Below are 13,235 nucleotides of genomic sequence, written 5' to 3' on the forward strand. Positions count from 1 at the left end.
AATATTGTAAATAAATTAATATTGTAAAAAAAAAAAAAAAGATCATCCTACCAAAAGCAATCTACAGATTAAATGTAATACCCTATCAAAATTTCAACAAAATTCTTCACAGGGCTTGAAGGGACAGTTTTCAGCTTCATATGGAAATATAAAAATTTAGCATAGCTAAAAAAATAAAGAAATAATAAAAGAATTGCTGAAGGCATTACCATCTCCTATCTCAAATTGTACTACTCAGCAATAGTATAAAAATACTGTAGCCTTGTCACAAAAAGTGATGTGTTCATAAATGCAATGGACTAAAAAACCCAGACATAAGTACATGAGCCTTTGGACACCTGATTATTTATAAAGAAATCAGAAACACAACCTTTAAAAAAAGCGTCTTCAACAAATGTTGCTAGTCAAACTGGATAGTTAGATGTAAAAGAATGCAAAGAGATTCACACTTATCACCCCAAACAAAATTCAATTACCAATGGATCAAAGACCCCCAAATAAGGATAAATCACTGAAGCTGATTGAAGAGAAAGTAGGGATTACCCTTAAAAGCATTGGCACAGGAAAATACTTCTGAACAGATGACCTGCAGTACAAGCACGGAGGAGAACAGTTATTTAGGGAACCTCATAATCCTGAAAATGTTCTGTAAGACAAAGGACATAGTCATTCAACAAAGCAGTGAGACACAGAAAGGGAAAAGATTGTTTTAAACAACTATTTCATCTGATTGGGGGGCTTGTATCTAAAGAATTAAAAATTTAAAACTGGACATTTAGAAAACAAAAATCCCAAATAAGAAGTGGGATACAGATCTAAACAGAGAATTATCAGAGACAGGAACACAAAAGAATGAGAAGCACTTAAAGAAATAGTAGCAATCCTTGGTCAGCAATGAAATGCAAGTCAAAACTATGTGAGAGACACTGCCCACTCTTCCTTTTCCAAGGAGTCACCATTATGACTGAAGTGGAGCAGAAGAAGTGGGCCTTCCAAAAGTTCACCTACTGCTATGAGAAGTTGTACGGTACTAGACAGAGGTGGCGCCTGAACGGTGGCCTTCAGCAGCAGCAGCACTTACTTCTCAAGTTCCTGAGAAAGGCCAAGAAGGAGGTGCCACCCATCAAGAAGCCTGAGGTGGTGAAGTCCCTCCTGAGGGACATGGTCATCCTTCCTGAGATGGTAGGTAGCATGGTAGGCATGTACAATGGCAAGACCTTCAATCAGGTGGAAATCAACCTGAGATGATTGGTCATTACCTGGGCAAGTTCACCATCACCTACAAGCCCAGTGAATCTGGCCTATCTGATATTGGAGCCATGCACTCCTCCTTCTTTGAACCCATCAAGTAGCTGTGGCCAAGAAGACTCATGTCTATAAAACAAATGGCAGTTCATGCTGAAAGGGATGTGGATTATGGGGAACACTCGCCCAATACTGGTGTGTATAAAAAGTTGTATAGTCACTATGGCTATCAGTGTAGCAGTTTCCTTAGGAAGGTAGAAACCTACCTCTAAGTCTAAACATAGCACTCAAGGTACATACCCATGGAATGCTTCATCCTACCAGAGAGACTCTTGCTTTAAAGTTCATTGCTGCTTTAGTCACAATGGCCAAAAATTAGAAAAGGCCTAGATGTTCTTCAACAAATGAGTGAATAAAGAAAATGTGATACATTTGCACATTGAATATTAGCCATTAAAATTACTTCATAAAATTTACAGGTAGTAACATGGAGCTAGAAAAAAAAATCATTCGAAGTGAGGTGACCAGACCAGAAAGACAAATATGGTATTTATTTACTTATATGTGGATTTACATGTAAATTGTTTGAGAAGCAAGCTGTAAATTGTATAACCACATAGGTCAGGTAGAGTAAGGGAATGGAGGACATGGATCTACTTAGGAAGGGTAAGTAGAATAGATAATGTGGATGGACAAGGCGATGCAGAAATGGGTGTATCAAAAGGGAGGAGGAGGGGAGAACTTAGGATATCTTAAACCTAAAAGCTCTTAGAGGTCATATAGAAGCTTCCTGAAATATATGTACACATGAAAGTAGATGAAATTACCAAATAATGTGGGAGAATCAGGCCCAACTGGACATATCTCATCACCAAATAAAGTTTCTTGCACATAAATGGTGTGGTGGCTTGAATAGTTATGCCCCCATAGACTCATGTCTTTGAATGTTAGGCTCATAGAGTGTAGCACTATTAGGAGTATTGGCCTTGTTGGAGTAAATGTGGCGTTGATGGAGAAAGTATGTCACTCTGGAGGCATGCTTTGGGGTCTCATATGCTCAATTTATGCCCAGTGTGGGACAGAGATCTCTTCTGGTAGCAAGCTTAGAGTCGGCATAGGTCTGTGACAGATGGGGTCATATCTCTGAGAGGAAAAGTGGACACAAGCACCCACCCATAACCCATTGCCATCTCCAATTGACAATGCTCACAAATAAAAAAGTTAATTCTCTCCAATGGAGTCTCACTGGGGATACAAACCAATCTTAAGGAAAATCCCATGCTCAGCAGTGGATATTGAACACAAAACAAAATCAATGATGTCTTGGGAGGTTCCTTGGCTCATAATAATGAAATGGGGTATTTTTAAACTTTTAGTTCATTGCAATTACGTTATGCCTTCAGGTTTCTGTCTTTGGGGTTCCTTTGTGTGAAAAGATGTGTGTCTCTGCATGTGTATGTGATTTTCATACTGTTTGTGGACATTTTCCTTATGTTTGTTTTTTAAAGCTTATTCTAAATTGATTTTATTTTAACATATTTTATTTTGTTCATTAGATTCTAGTTTTTTTTTAAATCATGAGAAACAGAAAGTGTAGTATTTGTTGGGAGGGAATGATCTCAGCTTAATACCAGACAATGCTGTGAGCACAAAACCTCTATATATCTAGAAAGACTTTTGCCATAAAGGAGAATTTACCCACATTAAATTATATATGCCTTTAAATAGAGTACCCATAACTATATACAAAATCATTATTATGATCTTCATATTCTGGAAACCATTTTTAAGACTGAAAGCTCAATTTGTTCTTCCTAATATCTCAAATAATAAATGACACTAGCCAACAATAACCTGTGAGTTAGCCTACTGAGATCCAGTTTTCCACTCATTCTACCAAGCCATTATGTATTTTCAAATGCCAAGGAAATATTCAAAGAAAATTGTCTGCAATAAAGCAGTTAAAACACTGTCAATAAAGGGAGAGATGATACTTAAGAATACTTATAAAATCACACATTTAAAGATCTCTTCTGTGAGGAAATTTTTAACATGGATGGAGCAAAAATTTCACTTAAATAAGAATGACAGAACCAGTGTAAAAGAGAAAGCCGAGAGGTCAGAGCTCAGAGCTAAAATCTCACCCTTCCTCCTGCGTGCTCCTAGCTTCCCGAAAAAGACCTATTTCCTGTGTGTAAGTCTTTTCATAGTCTTTTGTTCTGCCTTCTCATTGGTTGTAAACCCAAACACGTGACTGCCTCGTCACTGTCTGTATGTACAGCCCCCCCAGGTCTTAAAGACATATGTCTCCAATGCTGGCTGTATCCCTGAACACACAGAGATCTACCTAGCTCTTCTACCAAGTGCTGGGATTAAAGGCGTGTGCCACCACCGCCACACTCTTGCTACAGCTCTAATAGCTCTGACCCCCGGGCAACTTTATTTATTAATATACAATCAAAATCACATTTCAGTACAATTAGAATACCACCACAAAACAAAGAAGCTTGTAGTTTGGGATAAAATATCTGTAAAGATAAGAAGAAACTGGAAACTAGCCTAATTAAAGCAAAAAATGTCAAAATGATTACAATTAATATTTGCAAGTTATAATTCAATCATCAAAAAAGATGTGTCCCATACTTAGTCATGAAATAAAATATTATGTTGTTCTGAAATTGTGATTTTAAAACAGAGGCAAAAGAGCATAGTCTCCTGCTGCTAAATATGCGTCTAACCTATTTCAAGGTCTCAGTCTTTCGTAGAACAAGATGCAATATAGAGGTCAAGCCTGGAAAAAAACAGGGAAGACAAACATCATTTATTTTCTAATGGAGACTATTTGTTGCTCGACCAGTGATGCAGTGCTTGCCTTATGCTGACACACAGGATCTTACAACTTATATTGAAAGGCTGGCAGAGGGAAATAATAATGTGTACTTGTGCATAGTCTTGAAGGATGGTAGAAGCGTCAGAATTCCATTGTCCTTGCTGAATAAATCACTCTTGCTTATTGAAATCTACTTTAGAGGAGAGTTTTGTGCTGAACATCAGGTGGAGCTTGATGGATACAGATTTAATATTACCTTTGGGAGGTTATTCTATAGAAGCACCATCAGAGGGCTTTCATATTTCTGAAAAATTAACATCCAGATGGTTTGGAAAAGTGTGTGTAGCTCCACAAAGTCTTACAAGTAAAGCCATGGAGCCTTTGCACAATTCAGCTTTGTTTTATTTCACTTTAATTTTCCTTATTATAAAAGATTAAATTTGTTACTTTTCCTCTATAATAACTAAGGTTTCAGATATAGCAAAGTTGATTAAAATCTAAATTTTGTGACTTATTATTTACATCCAGGTATTCAAATTTGTTATAGCACTTTAATTTTCTAAGAGATTAAAATGTACAAAATTAACACCTAGAGAGAATAGTAACTATCAGTTATCAGACCACAAAATATACATGCTTTAAAATACTTCTGGCTAATTACATATTTTAGTAAGGATTGTCCCTACCTAGTTTCCTAAAGCTACATTCATCTCTGTATTTTCATGAGAATTTTGATGCCAGTAAAGTGAAAATTGAAATCAAAGGTCAGCTTTCAAGGTTTCACTACAAAACAAGGGATGTTCATTAAATGGATTAAAATTAGAAGGTAAATGCTGGTTTATTATAGATCATTTGATTTTTCCCTCATATGCCTATTTCACTTGGGACAGGAAAGAGATGAACTAATGATAAACAATTCCCTTGAGGGTTGAATTTATCTTCAAAGTGCCATGTGCATACAAGTGAGGGTTCCAAAATGTTTAACACATTGATATGATCAATCCTCTGCCTTATTAGGTCTAGAATGAAACTTATAACAGAACATGAGAAAAAAATCAACTATTTTGTTAATTTTGATACCGGGTAATCAATGAAATTAAAGTAAACAAAATTCTCACTGAAGTTACTTTTGATGAAATATTTCACGTCCTTCCAGCTACTTCTGCAAAGTCATATGTTATCTATGAGAAGGTAGACTAAGTGCATCAGTGCAATTCCCATCATTTAATAAATGTGATCTGTGTGAAAATATTTTTGCAATGATGTCTCTGCCAACTTTCTGTAATAATAAAGGTTACTTGTAATGAAAGAAATATTACTGAATAAATACACTGTTCAAGGCACTGTGGTGAACACTAGTAATGTGATTTCTCCAAGAATTTAATTGAAATAAAAATGATAGGGAATACACATTGTTAGAGAAGGTGTGTCCCTGGGTAAGGCTTTCATGTTTCAAAAGTCACTCCATTATATATGAGGCATTTTTGGGGGGTGACCAATCAGCTCCCAAATAATGACACAGAGACTTATTATCAGTTTATTATTAACCTTAACAGAGATCTTTCTTTGCTAGCGCATTTAACTTAATCTGTTTCTCTTTATCTGTGTTTGGTCTTGGGGCTATTTACCTTTTCTTACTTTCTTGCCGTGTTTATGTCTGGCTGGATGATGGATGCCTGGTTTCTGGCCCTGGGCCTGTCCCTAGTTTTCTCCTCCTTCTTCTCTAGTTCCTCTTGAGTGTAGATTTCTCCTCCTATATTCTCTCTCCCTGTCAGCCCCACCATCCTTTCTCTGCATTGCTATTGGCCATTCAGCTCTTTATTAGATCAATCAAGTGCCTTTGGCACCAGGTGAAACAAATGCAACACATGTTTACATAAACAAATGCAGCATAAACAAAGACAATACACCTTTACATACTTAAAGTAATATTCTGCAGCATAAATAAATGTAACACATCTTTGTCCATAATATTTCACAACACTATTACCCACCCATCTATCTATCTATCTATCTATCTATCTATCTATCTATCTATCTATCTATCTGTCTATCCATCCAACTATCTATCTATCTATCTATCTATCTATCTATCTATCTATCTATCTATCTATCTATCACCTGTCTATGTATATACAGATACACACACACACACACACACACACACACACACACACACACACACACACATATTTCTAACCATCTCTATCTCTTCTTCTGCATCCTTTCTTCTTTTGGAAAGAATAGCAAACTCAGCTTCTACTCCAGTGACATGCCCACCTGCTTACTGCCATGAATTAGATCATGACAGCTATTGCCTCTGATCCTTTGCAATTATGATATCCCAATTAAATTGTTTGTTTTAAAAGTTTTCTTGATCATAGTATTTTGTTACAATAATAGAAATGTAACTAAAACACAATTTATAGTTATGTATAAAAATTTTTTTCAGTCATGCTAAAACTATTTCTCCTGCTACATAATTTTCTGAATGGAATTTTTGGTATTTTTGTTCAATAATATATAAACAGAACACCATCATTGTGCAACTGCCAGTCCTACTTTTGATATTCCATTATGAAAATGAAAAGATACCCAGGAGAATAAGAGGGACCAGGATTTATATACTGATAGTATTTTACCCTGGGCATTATCAGAAGAAAGAGATAAACTGTATTCTACTTCATTCTTCCTTATGTATGATCTGGAGTTGATGTTGCACTACAGGATTTCTACAGGACTTTTCTCTGAAAACATTTGTTCCTTACACAACGCAAAATAATGCTCTTTAATTGTGAGAAAAGAAGCAGTGTGTGTGTGTGTGTGTGTGTGTGTGTGTGTATGTATGTGTGTGTGTGAATTATTCAATATCTCTTTTCTTCACTCTGTCAAAAATTGTCTGTCTTCCAAAAAAAAATTAAGTGTGTATAATCACTTTCAGAATCTCAGGAACTGATAAAATTTCATGTAAAATTTAAAGTTTGCAAACCACAGAAATTCCTAATTTGAATATTCTGTTCTTAGATAAACTGATTTTAAATAATAAGTCAAATAGCTTACCTAGAGTCACAAGCAGATTTTGGAAGAGTCCTCTATCTCACAATTCAATCTCTGTTTCCACTACTTATCCTAATGCAATGTCCTTCAATAGTCATTGCAATGACTATAATAGGCCAAAATTCTGATATTTTAGATTTATAATATTAAGGCACGGTGACTAACCTAAGGGATGTAAATTAAATAATAATGAAAAATTAGTCTTATGTCCTTGGCATGAAGCACCAAAAGCATGCTATAATTAATTGCAGCTATTTTCACACAGCCCTCATGCAATTTCCTTTTCTTCCCAGGAGTTGCTGAATCAGGCTATCTAGCAAAGTTGATGTATACCTTCTGTGGAAATGAGATGTTTTAGATGCACTCTTCTCGGATGCCAGGATGGATGACAGTGTGAGATATAAGCCTTTCCTGTTTAATGCAACCTGAACCAATCTACATCCTAGAAGCCATTTGATTTCTCCCCTCCACAGTGCTATCAGAAAGCAACCTGCTCTCTGGGGACTCCATTCATGCTGAGATTGCATGAGCTGGTGATTACACTGTTGAATCAGCCTGTAATCAATCTTGCATCCTACTGATCTTCTTCGGAATTTTTCTTTTGATCACCAACTAATGGGAAACACAGCATGGTAAAGAATAATGTAGTCTCATCTAATTGTAGCTCCATTGAAAAGGCCTCTGGGTACTCTTGTATTCACCTTTCAATGAGAGTGTTTATAATGCAGTCAATTTGGAAAGTCAAAACAGATAATCATTATAGAGTTAGGTTGATTTATCAGGAGTATAAATGCATCATTTTCAAAATTTATGAGTTCTCAAAACAAATGTGATTTTCTAATGTGAAAATGTGCTAATTCTCGGTTCAATGTCAGTATTTAAATCAGTCAGTCAAAGACTCTTGGAGAAGCTGTTTGTTGAACTTCATAGTTAGGTGCTGCTGTCTGCGACAAAGGAAAATATGTAAGTCCTGATTCCAGGGATTGAAAGTTCACCATCATCTCAAAGAGTACTTCTGTACTCTTCACATAGACTGTACATGTGAAGAATGTGTAACATAACTCAGCTTTCAGCTCTTTCCCACTTTGGATATGAAGGTCTATGAAGCCTTAAGACAGTCCACTCAAAAAGGGTCAATAAAATGGTTAGCTTAAGCATGATAGAAATAAATTCAATAAACAATATTCTTCCATATTACCTATAAATATTTTTAACTATAAATTTGATTTTGAAGAATTCTTAAATACTTGGATTTATGTAAGTTTCATCTTAGAGGCAACCCCTGATCCTGTAAGCTGTTACAAGGTCCTGTAATCCCCCTTTTCCAATGCAGAGGGGTGGCAAATTTCAGGCTCCTTGAATATCACATTGAAACTCCAATTCAAAGATAATAAAAATAGTAATAAAATGAATAGGCAAGCAAAGCAGAATCGGTTGGAGAAGAATTGCATGTATAAATGCATTTGGGGCTTTCTCCTTTTTGTAGAAGTAAAGAAGACAGAAGAGAAAGAGGAGTCAAAAAGAACAAGAACAAAAAAAGACAAATTGGCAACAACATGGAGAAAAAACTGAAAAGAAATGAAAGGAGAATAAAAAAGGAAAAGATGATAAAACAATTTTGAAACTTACTATTGACAAAGGAACTCTGTCAATAAATAAATAAAACAAACAAACAAAAAGGCTGAGTGAAGTATGAGACTGACGGGTGCTTTAAAACTAACATTACTTATATACATGGGATCTGGAAAAAATGGGAAAAACACAGTCAAGACAAGCTAATATGCATCGATTTTGTGACAATCTGGGAGTATTTACATATTTCAAATAATCATACTTATACCCTTCATCCAAGATTGACATTTGTCTATGGTCAGTGATATATTTTAGGCATACATATGGTACAAGGCCTTGCAAAGAATCAAAACAGGGTTGTGTACAGAGCTACCTCTGAAATTTCAGTAGGATAGAAGCTCTATCTACTGATAGTTGCGCAATTATTTTTTTATATGTCTCAAAGATTTTGAAATCTGCAGGGTTACTGTGACACTTGGATGAGATCATACTAACATCTACATTTGATTCTTATTTCTACTGCTTATTAAAGTGATGACTTATTTTGAAATATAACATACATGCAAAAGCAACCCTATTAAGTCATAAATTTGCTATTTATATTATGTTTAATTAATTGTGAAATTCTTATCACTAAAATTTTGTAACTTTCAATTATCCTCAAAAGAAACTATACATACCTTAGGATTCATTATACATGCTCCCTTCCTCTCCTGGTAGACAATAGTCTACATAGTGGAGCATGAATCTTAAAAGTTCTTATTAATAAAATCAAACCTGATGCCAGTTATTGGGGTCAATGCTGGTAGATCAGAGAGACAGAACAAGCCACAGCTACCACACCTCGCCGGATCCTCAGCTGGGTCTTGTCTCCTTAGACTGGAGGCCTCTGAGTCCTCATCCAGAATGGGTCTCAGCTGAATTGCTGCTCAAAAGCCTGAATGCTTAATCAGCCAAATGCTTAACCAGCCAAATGCTTCTAGTTTCTGGTCCTCACGCCTTATATACCTTTCTGCTTTCTACCACCACTCCCTGGGATTAAAGGCTTGCTTTCTGGGATTAAAGGCGTGATAAATCATGCCTGTCTGTATCCTTGAACACATGGATTTCTGCCTCTGGAATGCTAGGATTAAAGGCATGTGCTACCACTGCCTATCCTTTATGTTTAATATTGTGGCTGCTCTGTCTCTGACCCCAGATAAGTTTATTAGCATGCACAATATTTGGGGGGAATACAATACCACAACATAGATTTGTCATGATAAGATATTTTGTATAAATAGAATTACAGAATTTTGAGGATTTAGTGATATTTTATTTGGCTTAGTGTTCACAACATCCTTCCATATTATAAGTATGTGACACTGTTTCATTCCTTTTTGGTCAAGTATTATTTCCACTGTGCATGTGTACATGTGTGCTTTAGATTACCATTAATAATGATGTTGGAAACATTTGAATAAAATTTTCTTCAGCATTTATTTTCATATTTCTTGGATACTTAACTACAATGCATATTATTATTCAACCGTGTAACAATATGTTTACACTTTTCAAAAATTACCAGGCTGTTTATTCAGCAGGAATGTACCTTACATCAACAATGATAGCTCCAGTTCTTCCATGTCCCTACCTACACATGATATTTTTTTATTGAAATTACCGTAGTGGGTGTAAAGTGATAACTCACTGGAAATTTTATTTGTCTTTGTTTTATATTTATGAATTTAAACCTCTTTCAATGGGATTTTTTATATTTATATGTGTTCTTTAATTTTTAATTTTTCATTTTGAACTTTATCTCTTCAATGTTGTTGTTATCAATATTGTTACTATTGCTGGAGGTCAAACACATCTCCATGAACAGTAAGCAAGTGTTCTACAAATGAGTGTCTCTAGATCTCATTTGTTATAGACATGTTTTACAAACATGCACTATCCAAATGCTTTATCTATTTTTACCTATTTTTTGTTGTTTTTTTCAAATTAAAATATAATTGGTTCATTTTCCTTTGCTTTCCTTTTTCTATCCCTTCCCATGAATTCCACCCCAAATATCTCTCTCAAGCTAAATATCTTTATCTCTTAATTGTTAAAATCGTGTGTGTGTGTGTGTGTGTGTGTGTGTGTGTGTGTGTGTGTGTGTGTGTATGACTGGTTCTATCTGCATAGTGTTAATTCTATGTATATTATTTCAGGACTGATCATTTTCTATTAGACAAACAAAATTGAGGTCTCTCCTTTAGGGTGTGGGGAAGACTAATTATGCTGTTCTGAACATTCCTTGGTTCTCTGCAGTTCTTTGTCTAAGTTGGAGGCCTCGTGCGATTTCACCATTCCATGTCAGCATCTATACTTGTGTCATCGTTTTTCAGGTTTGGTGCCTTAATATTTTATGAATTCTTTGTAAAATTAATGCAATCTATTTTGAACATATCCATCCTTCTTCCGCCAACTTCTTCCAGATCTCCCCTCTCAACCTCCCATCACTTTTAGCCTAACTTTCAGATTTTTTTCCTCTCCTCCTCCAAGTTCAATTTGTATTCTCCCGTCAGTGTTAGGAGTCGGCTCTGAACAAGACACATTTCTCTTTTCTTTTCCTTATTACTGCAATTTTGCTCTAATATAAACATTGTTTGATGAAGGTTTCAATGATTTGTTCCAGTATTTTATTTCAAGAGTCTTATAGTTGTATATTTTAAATTTATACATAGGAAGCAACTTGTGTCCATTCCTGGTTTGATATAGAATGAGATACCAATTTCATGCATTTGCGTATAGATGCCCATGTTATTCTTTTCCAGCTGTATGTCATTGGAACATTTGTGAAAATCTGAAAACTTTATTTCTCTTCTGTTGATTACACATTCACCTTCTATGATCCCTATTATCCTACACTTAGTAGGTCAAGGCAGGTAGGTATACCAAGAGTTAAAGGCTTGTCATGATACATGGTGATTCAAGAGAAACATAGTCTACATGAGACTCTTGAAAAGAAGTAATGCATACAGGGTAATGTGGCAGAAATGCAGCTAATCTTTGCTGTTCCTTTTAGAGCCCATACTTGCTTGTCATTGCTGTACTTTCATGAACTACATTCCATAGCTGTTCTTGCTGATATTAGCTGACATTATTCAATGGAGTTATATTGTTTTATGTACTGGCTTATAGTCTTTATATTGGGTTAACTTAGTATGCAGCTAATGATTGAATATATTTTTCCTCAGTTACCTTAAAACTAAATCTTTTAATATGTATGAACTGGCAAATAATTGTACAATACACACACAGTCATCTACACAGATACAGATACCTGTATATAGATATATTACATATATACACACACATCATTAAGAAAGGAAGATTTTTCTTCTTTTCAGGATATATCTCACTGTATATCTTGACTAATATAGAATACACGGTGTACTCTAGGCTGGCCTCAAACTCATGCTAATCCTTCTCCTATGCATTCTAAATGAGGGACATATAATCTCGATAGCTTGCAGTTTAAGAGAGATTCTTTTAAGCTAGAAACTACATTATCTATTTGCCTCCACTTTCAAAGTGTAGGATAATAGGAATCACAGAAAATGAATATGTAGATCAATAAATATGTAGAGAAATAAATATCAAGAAATATATTTTTTTTACAATTTCCACAAGTGTTTCAATGCCACACAACTAGAAAATAATAAAATTTTTCAAAATATATACCTGGGACAAATGGAAATCTGTAGCACAAATCTTAAAAGTTCTTATTAATAAAAAACAAACCTGAAGCCAGGTATTGGGATGAATGCTGGAAGATCAGAGAAACAGAACAAGCCACAGCTCCCTCATCTTGCCAGTTCCTCAGCTGATCCTATTTCCTCAGACTAGAAGCCTCTGAGTCCTCATCCAAATGGATCTCAGCTGAACTGCTGCTAAAAGCCTAAGCTTAACCAGCCTAGTTCCTGGTTTTCACACCTTATATACCTTTCTGCTTTCTGCCATTACTTCCTGGGATTAAAGGTGTGAGTCACCATGCCTGCCTGTTTCTAGTGTGGCTTTAAACACACAGAGATCCGGATGGATCTCTGCCTCCAGAAGGCTAGGATTAAAGGTGTGAGTGCCACTATTTTCTGGCCTTTATGTCTGTCTAGCGGCTGTTCTGTTCTCTGACCCCAGATAAATTTATTAGAGTGCACAATATATTGGGGAACATAATATCACCACAGAAATCTATATGCAAATGAATGACATTGGCATCATATTCCACATTATACCATAATTATCTTCCTTTAACTTTTCTTAATATGTACTACTGTGAGATCACTCATGTCTCTGATTACCTCTTTCTTTCTGCTTGTATTTATCAGAATATTTTTTTTTTTTTTTTTTTTTTGGTTTTTCGAGACAGGGTTTCTCTGTGTAGCTTTGCGCCTTTCCTGGAACTCACTTGGTAGCCCAGGCTGGCCTCGAACTCACAGAGATCCGCCTGGCTCTGCCTCCCAAGTGCTGGGATTAAAGGCGTGCGCCACCACCGCCCGGC

At 35.6% G+C, this 13,235-nt stretch overlaps 1 pseudogene; it reads left to right on the forward strand.

The window, feature by feature from the left end:
• The first annotated feature begins 960 nt into the window (after positions 1-960).
• Positions 961-1,352, forward strand: LOC102917515 (small ribosomal subunit protein uS19 pseudogene; annotated as a pseudogene).
• The last annotated feature ends 11,883 nt before the right edge of the window (positions 1,353-13,235 follow it).

The sequence above is a fragment of the Peromyscus maniculatus genome, chromosome 10, assembly GCF_049852395.1.
Source record: "Peromyscus maniculatus bairdii isolate BWxNUB_F1_BW_parent chromosome 10, HU_Pman_BW_mat_3.1, whole genome shotgun sequence".
NCBI lineage: Eukaryota > Metazoa > Chordata > Mammalia > Rodentia > Cricetidae > Peromyscus > Peromyscus maniculatus.